Source organism: Lepidochelys kempii, chromosome 8 (genome assembly GCF_965140265.1).
Source record: "Lepidochelys kempii isolate rLepKem1 chromosome 8, rLepKem1.hap2, whole genome shotgun sequence".
NCBI lineage: Eukaryota > Metazoa > Chordata > Testudines > Cheloniidae > Lepidochelys > Lepidochelys kempii.
This window is the reverse complement of record NC_133263.1, coordinates 105,027,223-105,043,484: the sequence shown is the minus strand read 5'-3', so window position 1 is coordinate 105,043,484 and position 16,262 is coordinate 105,027,223. Positions and strand designations below refer to the sequence as shown.

Sequence of the window (16,262 nt, the reverse complement as noted above, 5' to 3'; positions counted from 1 at the left end):
TCTTTTCAGCAAAAAAACGGAAAGAGAAAAAGCTGAATCAATTGTAATTTCTGTCTGGCAAAACACAAAATCAGTGGTTAGAGATCTAATTAGAGAAGAGATGGCTCATATGAATTTCAGCCTTTTCCCTTAGAAAGCAATTTCCTCCTGTGACAAATGGAGCTGTGATCTGGTGAGACCCTATCGTGCAGGTCCCTTGCATGGTGTGGGAGGCCGGCCCTTTTCTCAGCTGCAAGAACCCACTTTATTTATTTCATATTTCTTTTTTCTCCCCTCCCTTAACACCCAACAAAGCAAGCTCAAGATTCCCAGGGCACAATAAACCGTTAAGATAATACCTTGAGGAAGTGTGTTGGTCAGCAAAACCTCAGGAGAGTAACAAAGGGATGAGGCTGAATTAGAAAGGTTCTGTTAGAATGTTATCCAACATGCAGAGGAACATGCAGCACATACCATCTTTACACCTGTACACACACACACACGCGCGCGCGCGCCCAATAAACAGGAAGCACAAACAATTGCAGACCTAAGAAAGAGACTGCAATCCGGGAGGGGCGGAGCGGAGGTAAGAAATTTACACTGTGGCTTTAAACTGAGATGTATGTAGACTTGTTTGTACTAGAGGTCATGGTAAGCTTCTCTTAGCAGCTGAGTAAGCTGGAGGGACGCTCTCCTGGCCATCTGCTCCTATCCCAGAACACCTCCTGCAAATCAAGAGTCAATCCGCTGGTTTCTATTCCTGTTAACCTCTAATCAGCCACAAGGGCCCTTCTCTGTTTTGCTCTTTATCTGAGCCAGCTAATGCGTGAAGTGGCCTTCGCTTCCCATCTGTTCCAGCATTAGTAGAGTTAAAGAACAATGAAGCTTTCCTGTCCCAAGCATTCACATACACAGATGCCCTTGTATTAACTCAATTTTCCAGTGTTTCCCACTATTATCCATACAAGATTTTTGGTGTTTGTTTATCTAGAAGCCTGAAACCGAGCTTTTCTTTTCTCTCCAGGCCTTGGAAGCTTTTCAATAAAGTCTGTACTCCAGGACAATGTTACATGTCAATGACATTTTCCCAGAAAATTCAAACAAAGTGAAGATCAGACTCGGATTGTTCCCTTATCTTGCCCAACCCCCAGGTTCTTTGTTGTCTGTTAAAAATCTGGGATGTCTCTCCTTCCTCCACCCTCCAAAATCTCCTGCATCACCCAGAACATCCATCAGTCGTCCCTTAGACAAATGGATTTTTAATCTGCCCAGACGTCCAAATCAGATGGTCTCCTGCAAAGAGGACATAGATTTGTAAGGAAAAAAAAATTCAACAAAAAACTAACAAAACCTTGGCTGCACAATGGATTTCCTTTCCTAATTTCAAGCCTGATGAACTGCACTAGTGTATCAGCAAAGCAAGCTGCATCAGAATATCTGCTTTGTAGTAGTACAGACAATACCCAGAATTTGGATAAAGGAAAAATAGAGCAAGTCTTCACTAAGACGTATTATACGCCTGTGTAATACCTAAAAGGTGACATGTAGTCATGCCTGCGTTCCATATTGCAGGACTAACATTTCTACCTCATGGGGGTGTCTAATCTGAAGAACAGCAAGCCTTAATAGCTAGAGAAAATAAAAACGAACACTGGTTTGTGTAATAAGTTTCTACAAAGAGCAGGGGAATATGGCTGCTTTGAATCAAGGCAATATAGAATAGTGCTTGTGTGCTTGCAGATCACCACAGCTCAGCCTTCTCTTGGCTTTCATTAATGGATGTATTGGAAGGCTGAATGCCTAATCCAGTCTCATAAATTCACACAAAAACCTTATTCTGATATTTTTCTCAAAAGGTGCATTTGGTGCTGCCAGGGTTCGCTATAAGTCTTGAAAAGTCATTAATGAGAAAAATTTTACTTCTGGTACAAGTTCAAGTAACCAGGTTCTGTTTTACACTGATCAAGATTGTAAAATGGAGCAGACCAAGTTACAAATTTTTACTATATGCAAGAATCCAACCCAAGAGTCACACAAAATGCCACCACACACACAGAGGGCCAAATCCTGAGGTGGTGTAAACTGCCATAGCTCTATTGACTTCAGAGGAGCTACCCAGATTTACACCAGTTGAGGAACTGGCTTACAATACATAAAAGGTTTTTAATTAGAAACTGCTTATTATCAATCCATAAAATCATTACCGCTACAGCATACCTGATCTTCAGTGTGTTTGAAACCTAATGACATTCTCTGTGTGGCCTTTTTAATATGGTGATTCATGCATATGCCACAGAACGCTTCAGTACCACAAAAAATAATCCCAAACGCTGAAGCAAAGTGCCTACCCATGTCTGATTCCTTTTAAAAAACAATGACGTTTCCACTGACGATCCCCATCAAGCAAAAACTAGACACTCTTGTTAACCCAGCACACCTGAACTGTCTGGGGCAGCAGGAATTTCAAACCCCGATCCAATTAGCACAGAGCTTTCAATTTTATTGTAAAACAATTTAATCAAACCCAGCCGCCCTGGCTGTCACTGTAACTGAGTCACACCTGCAGTATGCAAATACGGCTCAGTAGTCCATGTTCAGATTTGCTTAGGGAATCATAGAGGGCTAAAAGCATTCAGATCTCATACAGCGGCTCAGAGGAGCTGTTCTTCGGGGGGAAAACCCCCAGTGTCAGCAACTCTGTCTGAATAAAAATTGAGTTACGTCTGCATAACCCTGTTAATCTATCATAGTCTCCTTGTACCCATTGTCCCAGTCTCCTGGTTTACGCTCTTGTCACTATGTACCCTCTTGTAGGGAAAGAAGTTACTTTAGAGCATGGTAAGTCCTTTTCATTCCATACACTCATTCTCATTGGTGACCTGCTTTTCGGAGACACAGCCTCCCTACTGTGTCTGCAACTTTACCAGGCCTTTTGTTCTCTTTACAGGCTTATACTTTGCCTCTAACCAGAGGAGTGCTTTGGTGACAGCTTGTAAGCATGGCTGAAAATGAGAGGGTTGATCCAGATCTGCATATGGGGGATGTGCAAATGGAAAACAACTTAGAATTAAAAACACTATTAAATAAGACGTTGTCATCTTCAAATTGCAGCTGCCTTTGCCAAAATCACAAGAGTTCGGATACGCTCATCTCTGCTGCTAGGAAAGGGAAATAATGTCAACCATTGTTACAATTAAAATGCACTGGAAAATGCCAGCTCCACATAACAGGACGCTGAAACAGGAAAGCACTGATGGGTCTAATATTGCTATACAAGAATACAGTGTTAAATGAACGCACACACACACGCATACACTCACTCAAAGGAAATGGTGTCTGACGCAAGAGTATGAAAGCGATGAGAAGCAGAATTATGTGACAAACTGCACTTCTTACACACATTGCAGGTCAACTGCACTCTGCCCACTAACGCACCTGAAGACTAATTCTGCTATTCCAAATATCAGAGCAACTTCCAAAGAGCTGCCTTTAAAAAAAACTAATACATACTAACCAAGCCTTCATGAAAGCCTCTTCTTCTCTCCACACAAAACAAAAATAAAGGGCTCAGAGGTGTACATCCAGTAGCAGGGGAAGGGTCCAATGTATTGTGACCCGTTGGGATCAGGAAGGGGTATTTTATACCAATGAAGAGGAATGGATACCACCCTCTGCAGTTCCCATATTAGGCCTTAAAAACAGCAGTACTTCAATGTATGGGAAAGCTCTCTGGTACAGTTTTTCTGGCCCTCCAGAAGCCTACACGGTTAGACAAGAAGCAGTTAGGCAGCCTAGAATTACAGAAAGCCTGGTCAACATTTCTCAAAAGGAGAATTTAAAAATGTCCTTTTACAAATATGAAGAATTATGCAAGAAATGACTTTTTCAATATTTTGGCAATATTTTATTAAAAAATAGTGGTTACCAAAAATCCAGGGTGGGTTTGGCAAAGAAAAAATGTCACTAACCACTGTGACAAAGTTCCTCCTCTGCCTTGGTGGGTCCTGCACTTATTGGCGGATTTTCTCGCCTCAGAGGTTCACGGCAGCCCTCAGTTTGGCCACTTTCGTGGCTCAAATCTGCTGTTCACTCAGTTAGCCTCATCACTGGCCAGCATGGGGAAAGGAAGAACAACAATCCCCACAGTCTCTGCTGATCCACTTAGTGGATCGGGGAACAGGCCAGAGAACTTCCCCTCTGGTGGAACCCACACTCCAGTTCAACTCCTCCGGTATCAAGTAGGGATGGGGGGATGGAAGAACCCGGGCCCACCCTCTACTCCGGGTTCCAGCCCAGGGCCCTGTGGATTGCAGCTGTCTACAGTGGCTCCTGGAACAGCTGCGTGACAGCTACAACTCCCTGGGCTACTTCCCCATAACCTCCTCCCAACACCTTCTTTATTCTCACCACAGGACCTCCCTCCTGATGTCTGATAATGCTTGTACTTCTCGGTCTTCCAATAGTATGCCCTCTCACTCTCAGCTTCTTGTGTCTCTTGCTCCCAGCTCCTCGCACGCACCACAAACTGAAGTGAGCTCCTTTTTAAACCCAGGTGCCCTGATTAGCCTGCCTTAATTGATTCTAGCAGCTTCTTGACTGGCTGCACGTGTTCTAATCAGCCTGTCTGCCTTAATTGTTTTCAGAAAGTTCCTGATTGTTCTGGAACCTTCCCTATTACCTTACCCAGGGAAAAGGGACTTACTTAACCTGGGGCTAATATATCTGCCTTCTATCACTCTCCTGTAGCCATCTGGTCCGACCCTGTCACACCATGTTGATAGCTGTTTTAATAACATTTTGGGTTAAAATTTAAATTCATATTTTTCACAAACAAATTAAGAAAAAAAACTCAAAAATGGACATGGATCTGTTTTAAGGCCCACAAAATGGAAACAACTGCAAAAATTTCAACATTTCCATAGATTTTTTTCAAACTGCTCTGTTACAGAGCATACTACCAAACACATTTTTATTATTTAAGACTGAAGTCTTTTTTTCTAAAACATCCATGACACAAAGAACAGCATGAGGTGGCTTGATTGGCCTGTGTTTCAGATACACTACACGTCATACTCATGCTCAGAAATGCTCTCCTCACCTCAGGGTGGATAAAAATTGATGACTTTAAAAATAAATCAAAATATCAATTTTTAAAATGTAAATTAAATCTTTTTAAAAAAACATTTAAAATCAAATTTGAAATGATGACAACCTATGGTAAGGTCTAAATTTATTATAAACTATTAAAATAATTTAAATTAAATACAAACAATAATATTAAGCAGAAAGTCAAAGTACTGAACACTAGCTAAGCCCCTGGAACCAGAGTTAGGGCTGGTCTTCACTACAGGGGTAAGTCGACTTAAGTCAACATAGCTTAGGTCGACTTACCCCGCTGTCTTCATGGTGCTGAGTCAATGGGAGACGCTCTCCGTTCAACTTCCCTTACTCTTCTCAGAGAGCTGGAGTACCAGGGCCGAAAGGAAAGCGCTCTGCCATCGATTTAATGGATCTTCACTAGACCCGCTAAATTGATCCCTGCTGCATCGATTGCAGCAGCATCCATCTCCACGGTAGTGGAGACAAGCCCTTAGTTGAAGTGCTAAACCAGCTTTTGACAGCAGAATCCTCTTCCACAGGTGAAGAGAGAATATTTCTTCATTTCAATTGATCCTACTAGTTCAGGTCAATGACCAATTCATTCAATGGGAGCTAAAAAAGCAGAAAAGCTTGTTTTCCTCTTCCAGTCTATGAATAAAAACTACATATGAGAGAATGAGATCTACTAGTTCTAAAATCTTGAAGGACATAGTGACCAGAAACAATCAGTTCAATTCACTAACTACAGGTGGCACTTCCTTTGTTTAATACATCAGTTAGTTTTAAATGCAAGACATGTTTTGAAAAACTTTTTGATAATCTTTCTTATGTATCCAACACATTTAATTAATTATGGGGCATTTTTAATTGAATTTGAATTTCCATGTAAAAAAAGCTTGAAACCAATCACAAGTAAAAAATTAATCAAGTAAATTAGACATGTATCATTCACCATTTTCTAACATATGCAAAAAATAAGAATCTGAATAAATGTAAATTAAACTATATTGCTGCTTAAACAAATATGCATAGATACGGTGTATCACCCTGATCCTCAAAAAGAGACAACAAATATAGTGTAAAGGCTGTATTTAGTTGCAAATCAACATGTGTTAGTGGTTACCAACCAATGAGAATTAATCTTTCTTTAGGAAAATAACTAAAAAGTATAAATCCAAAACACAATTAAAATCAATTATTTAAATCAAGTTACATGCTTGATGACTTAAATAATGATAAATATCAGTGATTTAAATCATTTTGATTTAAATCAATCCAACCTACCCCACCTACACTATTTTTCAATTTATATTTAGAAGATTTTGCTTTTCCTAGCCGTTCATTTGATTTCTGCAACTTCAGTTCTCCAAATCAGAGTGAGAAAAGGGCTCGGATGCGGGTAGGGGAATTATATTTTGTATACAGGGAAGCTACCGAGTCCTGTGCATGATTGTACCAGTCTGGGTCTGGAGAAGAGGAACGCGTGGGAGTGTTGAGAGAGAGCCGTTCAAAATCTACCTTGGTGATGTGGCTAGTGAAGTCTCTGTACAAGAGAGGCCTAAAAGACTAGCTCCACTGAGGGAATCTACATGTCTGCTGTATGAGCACTGAGCAAGGGATCCTGGTATCCCTCACTGTACTCAAGATGAAGAAATACACAGAGACTAAGCGCACAACAGTTCTGAGTTGCTCAACTGAAAGGGATACAACCAAAGTTTTCTACAGCCACCAGTTAATTATCGGAGCATTTCTGGAAGTAAATAATTTGAAGTTCCACCTTCCTCACAAGCACGTGGCACTGGCGCCTACTGGAGTCAGGATATCGGACTAGATGGAACCTAATCTGACTCAGAACAGCTAATCCAACATTCCTCTGTTCCAATGAAAGAGGTGAGTTATCAGATTTGTATACAGTGGAGATAGATTTGAACTGTCCCTTGCAATGAGAGAAAGTTGGGAAGCAGGACCATTAAAGGGAAGGCTTCATTAACATTTCTTTTATAAAGCCCATTGATAATCAAACTATAAATATTCTCTTTGCAAGAAAACTTGGCCTAGCAGATCTCAGCCACACGCTTATTTTTACTTGTAAAAAAACCAGCAAAACTTTGAAAAAATTAGTTTGTCTCACTCTGATTATGGGAGTCCCTCCCCCCAGCCAAATAAATAATACAAATTAGTGGATTGCAAAAAAAATTAAATTACTTTTTTTTATTCAAAGCTGAAGTTCTGCAGCCTATTAGGGCTGGTCTACATGGGACCCAAAGTGACTTTTATTCCAAGATACAGTGTCAATTCTGAGAGCTATTCTGGAATAATTTATCCTGCAAAGGATCGTGTGGTCAATTTCCCTGCATAGACAATGCTTAGTCCGGAACATGAGTGTAACTGGCTGGCAGTGTCTGTTTGGCAAATCTCCCTCTGTTAGCAAGCACTGATCCTGCTGGGTGGCTGCAGGTTCTGACAACTCATCAAGGCTGGTGGTGTGTTATCCTATTGGGATAAGGAAGGTGGGAGTAGCTCTAGAGAGACAATCTAGCTTGAGTACTTTAGAGGAAGGGCCCTAGAAGCAGCCGAGCTTGGAGAGAAGGTTTAAGCTGAACTTTACCTCACTGTTAATTTCTGTGTTCGGAAACCCCAAACCAAAGGCGGCGGCTGAGTTTGGACTCTACATCGTGTGTGGATCATGTAGGGAAGGTGCTTTTCCCAACCTTCTTTCACCCAGTGAGGCAGTGTTGGAGGAGTTCTCCAGGGGAAAGAGCACAGGACAATGTCAAGAGTTTTAGGTGCTCCATTCTCTAGACTTTGAATGCCACTTCAAGGTCTCTGTCTTGGTATTCCAAAACTTCCATGGAACTGGTCCAAACCACCCAAGAGACCCCCTGTCCTACCATGACTTCCCATGACAATTTTATTTCACTGGCACTATCTGCTTCAAGAGGCAGTCTTCTCAGTGAAGGAGACCGCACATTCAAACAGCTGGACCAAGACTGTGGAACCCACTGGAGATAAGGCCCCCAAATTTTGCCACTGTTAGAACTAACTGCAAATACACTTCTTCAGATGTGCCTTCCCGCAACAGCTACTTTGGTTTAAGAAAACTACAAAGAAAACCAAAACTGCTGCTACAGAAAGGATTTAGGCGCTAGACAGGGAAAGACAACGCACCGTGCGTGGTGCTAGGAGGGGCACTTGCAGTCAGCGGTGGCTGCTGTGCAGGGGGGTCTCCCACGCTAGGATCCAAGTGCGCACAGGGCCTCATTGCCTCCTCCATGAGATATTTGCAGGGGCGGAGTTCCCTCTCTGGCTGTGGGTGGGGAAAGACTTACAGATAGCACACTTCGCTGAGATGTGCATCTCGCCCAGACAGTCGGAGAAGGAATGAGGACAGGAGACACAGTTCTCGAAACCCAGGATTCTGTTCTGGTGAAGGGTTGATTCCCCCAGACCAGGGAAGTTACCTACCATACTAATTGATACTACACAAACTTATTTAACTAACTCTATAATCTACAAAGTATGGAACAGCTCTCTTAGTGTGCCAAGAGCGAAGAAGGAATGGGGGTTCCTACGCAGGCCATGCGGCGGTAAGAGGGAACTGGAGTGGCGTCAGCCCACTCTGCCCCTTATATCCTCGGCAGGGAGCGTGTGGAGATGCACTACACACTTGCGAGTCAATGGACACTGCTTAGAAACACTTCCGGACTCAGGCGCATGTGCACCCACATGGGGCATACACATAGGATATCCCTCGAAGGAGAACGCCAACATCACAGAAGTATGTGCAGGGAGAATGGGGCTGATTGTGGCTGGGAAAACTGCTGCAGCACCAGCAAATTGAGAACATGAGTCAGACTGGGGAGGAGTCAGCCATTTACCGACCAAAGGACTGATTTTCATAGCAGGAAAACAAACACACACACACACACACACACACACACAGAGTGTGATGCTCTGATACCACAGTTATGAATGAGAAATAATTCCCAAGAAGAAAGCTTCCTTCACAAACATCAGGCCCCATTCTGCAGCCAGAAGCCCTCAATTCCCATTGACATTAAAAAGAGTTGAGGATGCTCAGCAATGCGCAGGATCAAGCACAAAATTATTAAGACAAACAGGCAACGGGCAGGATTCTGCAAACTACGCCGTGGCAGTCTGATCCCGTGCAATGTCAAGGAGACACAAAATTCCAAAGTCAGCCAACCCCATTATAAGAAAGAGCTTGGGAATCTTATCTAGCAAGATCAATGAAATTCATCACAGCATTCACACTTAACATTACCTCACAGAGTAAAATCCCAAACTTCTGGAGTGCATGACTAACATGGGTGCTACAGAAACATCAAAAAGAACTTAAAGAGTTCCAGGCAAAGCAATGATTGAACAGCTCATGCGCAGAGTTTGGATCACGTTTGGTTAGCAGGAAATCATCTATTTCTGCCCCCAATACACAACAACAGTGTTGCAGTCGTGCTTTAAAAGAAACAACAACACTTGAATCTCATTGCTCCAGTGCAATCCTTCTGGCTAGTCAGGTGTGGTATTGAGGGGCTTTAAAAGTTGGAATCTTTGCCAACTATCCCTGGCGGAAAAGAAGGCTATTGTGACAAAGCCTAGAGGAAGAAACCAGCTTCTTCTAGAGAGGAACCTTGAATTGGAGAAGTATGCCGTGGGGGCTGAAACATACAGGAATGCATCAGCTCTATTTTATATTGAAAGGTCAATCTTACTCCATTGCATAGCAGTCTTCAGAATAATAAAAGGCTATAAACTGATAACCAGTGAAATCTGATCCATCACTTCTTTGTGTTGGAGGCAGTTAACCAGCTGCCTCCCTAAAACTCATGTTTCTGATTAAAAACATCTGATTAACAGATTTCTGCTGGAAAACATTGTTATTCAATACACAGACTATACTGCAGTCGCCTTCCTTTGCTTTTGGTGCAGTGCAAACATCTAAAATGACACCGCACAATGACAAGATCTATCACTGGGTGAATATGGCCACAATACAAAAAACAAAACAAAACATTTAACAAAACTGTCACAGACAACTAAGGAAAGATGTCTGTCCTCGCTAGAGCCGATAAAAAAATACACAGAAAAAGAAGAAGTGAGTTACACAGCTAAAGCAGAAGCCATAAAACTGAAGGAAAAGGGAAAAAATTGCAAAGTGAGGCATTTTGCAATGTTCTCCCCCCACTGTCCTTCAAATATCCACAATATGGCATGAAATACTTTTTGGCAACAGAAGTAGATTCTCCAACTTCCAAGCCCACAGATGTCTCTTAGTCACTAAGTCTTTTTATATATTAAACCAAAAGTAAAAGAGAAAACCCTGCAAAAAACTCAGCCAAATATCCACTGCTTGACTGAAATATAATCTGAAAGTCCCACAAATTCATTGAATCTTCCTCCACCATCCCCAAACCCTTCAGAGCTCTAATCTCTTGCAGTTTTGGCCTCTCTTTAATAACTCAAATTAGTCACAGCTCCACTGCAGAACACGCCACACACACACACACACACACACACTTATTTTGACTTGGCATTTGAGCAACCAAATTCAGTGACACTCTGCATAATAAAACAGAAATGAAGCAAAGAGCAAAAACAGATGGGCAACCACTTCTCCATTTGCCTGGAGTAGACAATGCTGTCTAGGGGTTTCATCCAAGATCACAGGGAAGGGTTTTTGGAGACGGGGGCTAATCATCAGTGTATTATCTCGATATCAATTGGAAGCTTCCATTTGAAGAGAGGTTATTTTAAATTAACAAGAGACATTTTCCAGGCCGGGTACAGGAGAAAATAGGAGAAGGTAAGGAGGGTTTGGTGGGATACACAATCTCTTTGGGCTTTGAGAAGAGAATCTTACTGTTGAATTTTAAATTGCAGTATTCTACAAAAATTCACGCTACATCTACACCAGGAGCACTCTACCGGTTTAGGACTAGCAGTCTATCATACTGGCAAAGCACCCCTAGTGTGGACGCAACTGTGTCATTCAGGGATCACCCTTCTTCACACCTTTGACCTCTGCGGTGGCTGGCAGAATTCTAGAGTGCAGACATGACCCAAGGCTTCAAACAGTGGAGCACCCAATATATATTCCTGAATGGCCACGTCAAGTGCCTTGGGTGATAAGTGTTGTGCCTGCCATGTGGTACCAAGGCAACAGAAACCGTAGAAGTCCCTAAAATGGGTAGATATTTGTTCAGAAACATTCGCCCACTGCACAGTGCTTTATCCTAAATAATCATCAAACGTTTACACATCTTCCCATTAAAATGTTGTAAGGAGAAAAGCAACTTTTTTGCACCCTGGCCCATCAAGTGCTCAATCACTTTGTTTCTAAAATATAAACCCACCCAACTCTGCTCCTTAGATAAGCGCTATGTTCCAGGCCTTAAACAGAGAATCCCCTTTTGCCATTTCATGGCCAAGTCTGCGCACGTCAGCAAAAACAATTCAAGCCGAAAGGAGCGAGTCTGGTTTACAAGTCCAAAAATAAATGCCCAGACAACTCGGTTTGTTGGGGGAGGGGCGGGAAGAACTAAAAACTGCTTTCTAAATAAAGTCTGGAGCCCTGAGCGAACCTCCAAGCACTGCACAAAGACTGAACAATGCTGCAATTCAGAGCTCAGCTCAACCTAGAATGCATCACAGGAACCCAGGATCCGCGACAATGAGCCAGACGCTGAATGTGGAGTAACCCCAATGAACTCAGTGTGATTATTCCTGATTACACCTGTGTAACTGAGAGCAAAATCTGGCCCACTGTCTTGCAAGATCCAGAGCTCATCCTTCTTGCAAACTAATCACATTTTTAAGGATAATTAGGACATAGCTACATTTAAAACAATATGCTGTTAGTTCGCCAACGGGATCAGCATGTATAGAACATTTCAGATGCTGCCAGGGCTTTCTGAATAAGCACCACTTTTCCACTGGCCTTTTTCAACCTGCAAACACGAGAACGAAACAGACAAGCGCTGTGCCTTTGTAATAACCTCTCCAATGGAACAAGTTGTGTGTGGCAGTGGAAATTCAAAGAGGGATTGGGGGCAGAGGACCATTGTGTGAGGTACGTTTGCATTTGCGAATGTGAAGAGTGGGTCGGAGAACCTAGTAGATTAAAAAGTAAGGCACGAGGGCCTGGCAAGATACAGAGAAACGCTCAGCCTGAAGAGAAAGACTGTCTCAAGGGACAGCAAATGACCCCAGAGGATGATAAAGGAGCCAGCCCACTAGAAAACTGACCTGATGCCGACAGCAGTTTTAGATGGAGTGAAACCAATCCTCAATCACACCTTTCTGTAATGACTCCAGAAGCAGTATCCCCTATCTACCCTAGGAGTTCGACCATCTCAGTACCAGTTTGGTGGAAACAAGTTAACAACTGTCGTCAGCAACAGGCTGATTCCTCTGATAGACGGGGCAACAGGTGGCTGATTTCCAGAAGACCTCTGAGCTGGTCAGTTTCTGCTGCACAGAGAAGTGGATCTTGCAACACCATGGGGCCCTCGCTGATTTCACTGTTCACAATTTTCTTCTCCAAAGATTTGCTGGTGGAGTTCACCTCAAAAGTAGACTGGCACCCCACTCCCTACTTACACCATTAGCAATGGGCTTTAAGTGGGGGGGCCCCTACACTAGGATGCATTTCACCCTAATGCAGCAACAAAGCTTATTGTATAAAGAATTCCAATTAGAGCCGTGTGTGCCACCAATTCAGAGCCATGCAGAAAAGCAAAAACTGGCAGAAGAGGCCAGGATTGTGTTGCTTTAGATGCAAGTCCCATATGATCCTAAACAAACTTTATGGGAGAGAGGATTAGTGCCATTTGGGTATAAAATCTGTCAAATCTATTCCATAATTTGAATATATTTACAGTGGATGTCTACTAAACCCTACAACAACATGCCAAACCTGCAGAGAATTTATATTCTTGTTCTAGGAATGGTTTAGAGTTTTCCATATTATTAACAATGCTCAGTACTATTTTAGCAGTGCTTTACAAACCTTAAACCTGAAAACAGCCCAGCATACTGAACAACTATTAGCCCAGTTTACAGATGGGAAAACCGAGGCAGAGTGGTTAAGTGACAATGGAGTCAGTATCCGAGATGGGGATAGAACTCACCAGTTGACCACACCTCAGCAATTTTACATGGTTGGTTGCAGTGTTGTTGCAGCTGTGCTGGTCCCAGGATATGAGAGAGACTAGGTAGTTGAGGTAATATCTTTTACTGGACCAACTTCTGTGGGTGGAAGGGAAAAGCTTTTGAGCTACACAGAGCTCTAAGACGTGACGACAAGATCGGTGAAACTCGAAAGCTTGTCCCATTCACCAACAGATGTTGGTCCAACAGAAGATATTTCCTCACCTACCTTGTCTCTCTCAATTTTGAACGGTGTCAGACAAGAACGAAAGAGAGATAGAACCTTATTGCCACATCTCTGGAAAGAAAATTCCTTTCTAGAAGAGCAAAGCCTCCTACACAAGCTACATTCTTGGTTTCAACCTTGAATATTTGCAAGGTTTCAGTAAACTCAGAGGTCAGTTTCTCCAGGAAATACCTCATTTCAATGGAAACCCAATAGGCTACAGTGCATAATTTACAGACTAAATTGCTCTAATCAAGGGGGTCAAGGCAAATGCTGGGAAAGTCACCCTAGCTGAGAACACACCTGAAAATTGATCTATCGGTTGATTCAATCTTGCCCCAATGTTGTTAACTAGGTTTCCTGCTGTTGCCAAGCAACCATAACAGTTTGCTGCACTGATGCACATTAGGCATTAAATACCCTCACAGTTTGTTTTTGCACATGAGGAACAGCCAGGAGAGAAAAGAAAGAGGCCACGTCCCCCTCTGAGATGTACTCTCTGAGCATTTGTTTGATTACAAAGTGCACCTGTCAGGAGAAAAACGACACACAACATATGCTGGAGAAGAAGGCCTTGTCAAGCCAGTTTACTTGGTTCAGATGTTCCCCTAAGAAAGGGTCAGATCCCCAGGCAAGCTGAGTGGATTGAAATGCTATAAATCCACTGCATTCTGGGTATCCAGAGGTGAAGCTCTTGGTAGGTTCAACTGTTCCAGACCAGGTCACCAGACCAGCTCTTCCAGACTGTGACAGCACAATGCAAATAGAGGGGAAACTTAAAAGCAAAGGAAAAGGTGCAGGGTTGGGAACAGGCGTGTCTGGACCAGACTGTACGCCTCTCGGAAAGCTTGGCCTTGGGATTCAGAGACAAAGCCTTCTTTAAGATACAGTTAAGGGATGTAACTATTTATACGCCAAAGGCCCAATCCTGGCATCCGTCTTTATGGCTGGATGGGATTCTCATAAATCAGTATTATTCCACGTGAGTAAGTGACAGAACTGGGCCCTGGCCCTAATTCAGTACTGGTCAGGGTCGGATTAATCTTTCGTGGGCCCACCCCCCGCTGTATCCCCACTTGGCCTCTTCCCCCTGGACTCCACCCACCACTTGCCCGGGGGGAAGGAGGCAGAGAGGGGAGAGTGGCAGGTGGGGCCTCGGGGGAAAAGTCTGAGCAGGGAGGTGGCCTTGGGGCAGAGTGTGGGCGGAGCACAGGTAGGAGCCACAGTCTGGGCACTGGGGCCCCTTCTGAGTGGGGGCCCAGCACCAAGGCGCCATGGTAAACCCAATACTGGTACTGGCTTACTGCAGAGAGCAGACGCACACACATTTTAAATGAGACAATTCAGTTGATGTTGCTACACCACCTTCATTTTGCCCCTTAATTCCCAGCCCCTTTTTTTCTTATTGCACGTAGGAATTACATTGCTGTATTCATAGAATCATAGAATATCAGGGTTGGAAGGGACCCCAGAAGGTCATCTAGTCCAACCCCCTGCTCAAAGCAGGACCAATTCCCAGTTAAATCATCCCAGCCAGGGCTTTGTCAAGCCTGACCTTAAAAACCTCTAAGGAAGGAGATTCTACCACCTCCCTAGGTAACGCATTCCAGTGTTTCACCACCCTCCTAGTGAAAAAGTTTTTCCTAATAGCCAACCTAAACCTCCCCCACTGCAACTTGAGACCATTACTCCTTGTTCTGTCATCAGCTACCACTGAGAACAGTCTAGAGCCATCCTCTCTGGAACCCCCTTTCAGGTAGTTGAAAGCAGCTATCAAATCCCCCCTCATTCTTCTCTTCTGCAGGCTAAACAATCCCAGCTCCCTCAGCCTCTCCTCATAAGTCATGTGTTCCAGACCCCTAATCATTTTTGTTGCCCTTCGCTGGACTCTCTCCAATTTATCCACATCCTTCTTGTAGTGTGGGGCCCAAAACTGGACACAGTACTCCAGATGAGGCCTCACCAATGTCGAATAGAGGGGAACGATCACGTCCCTCGATCTGCTCGCTATGCCCCTACTTATACATCCCAAAATGCCATTGGCCTTCTTGGCAACAAGGGCACACTGTTGACTCATATCCAGCTTCTCGTCCACTGTCACCCCTAGGTCCTTTTCTGCAGAACTGCTGCCTAGCCATTCGGTCCCTAGTCTGTAGCTGTGCATTGGGTTCTTCCATCCTAAGTGCAGGACCCTGCACTTATCCTTATTGAACCTCATCAGATTTCTTTTGGCCCAATCCTCCAATTTGTCTAGGTCCTTCTGTATCCTATCCCTCCCCTCCAGCATATCTACCATTCCTCCCAGTTTAGTATCATCCGCAAATTTGCTGAGAGTGCAATCCACACCATCCTCCAGATCATTTATGAAGATATTGAACAAAACCGGCCCCAGGACCGACCCTTGGGGCACTCCACTTGATACCGGCTGCCAACTAGACATGGAGCCATTGATCACTACCCGTTGAGCCCGACAATCTAGCCAGCTTTCTACCCACCTTATAGTGCATTCATCCAGCCCATACTTCCTTAACTTGCTGACAAGAATACTGTGGGAGACCGTGTCAAAAGCTTTGCTAAAGTCAAGAAACAATACATCCACTGCTTTCCCTTCATCCACAGAACCAGTAATCTCATCATAAAAGGCGATTAGATTAGTCAGGCATGACCTTCCCTTGGTGAATCCATGCTGGCTGTTCCTGATCACTTTCCTCTCATGCAAGTGCTTCAGGATTGATTCTTTGAGGACCTGCTCCATGATTTTTCCAGGGACTGAGGTGAGGTATTGTCC

At 43.5% G+C, this 16,262-nt stretch overlaps 1 protein-coding gene across 2 annotated transcripts in view; it reads right to left on the bottom strand.

Annotated features, from left to right (window-relative positions):
• Window positions 1–16,262, bottom strand: part of ZSWIM5 (zinc finger SWIM-type containing 5) — a 155,598-nt gene that overhangs the window by 57,257 nt on the left and 82,079 nt on the right. The gene's annotated exons all lie outside the window — the stretch shown is intronic.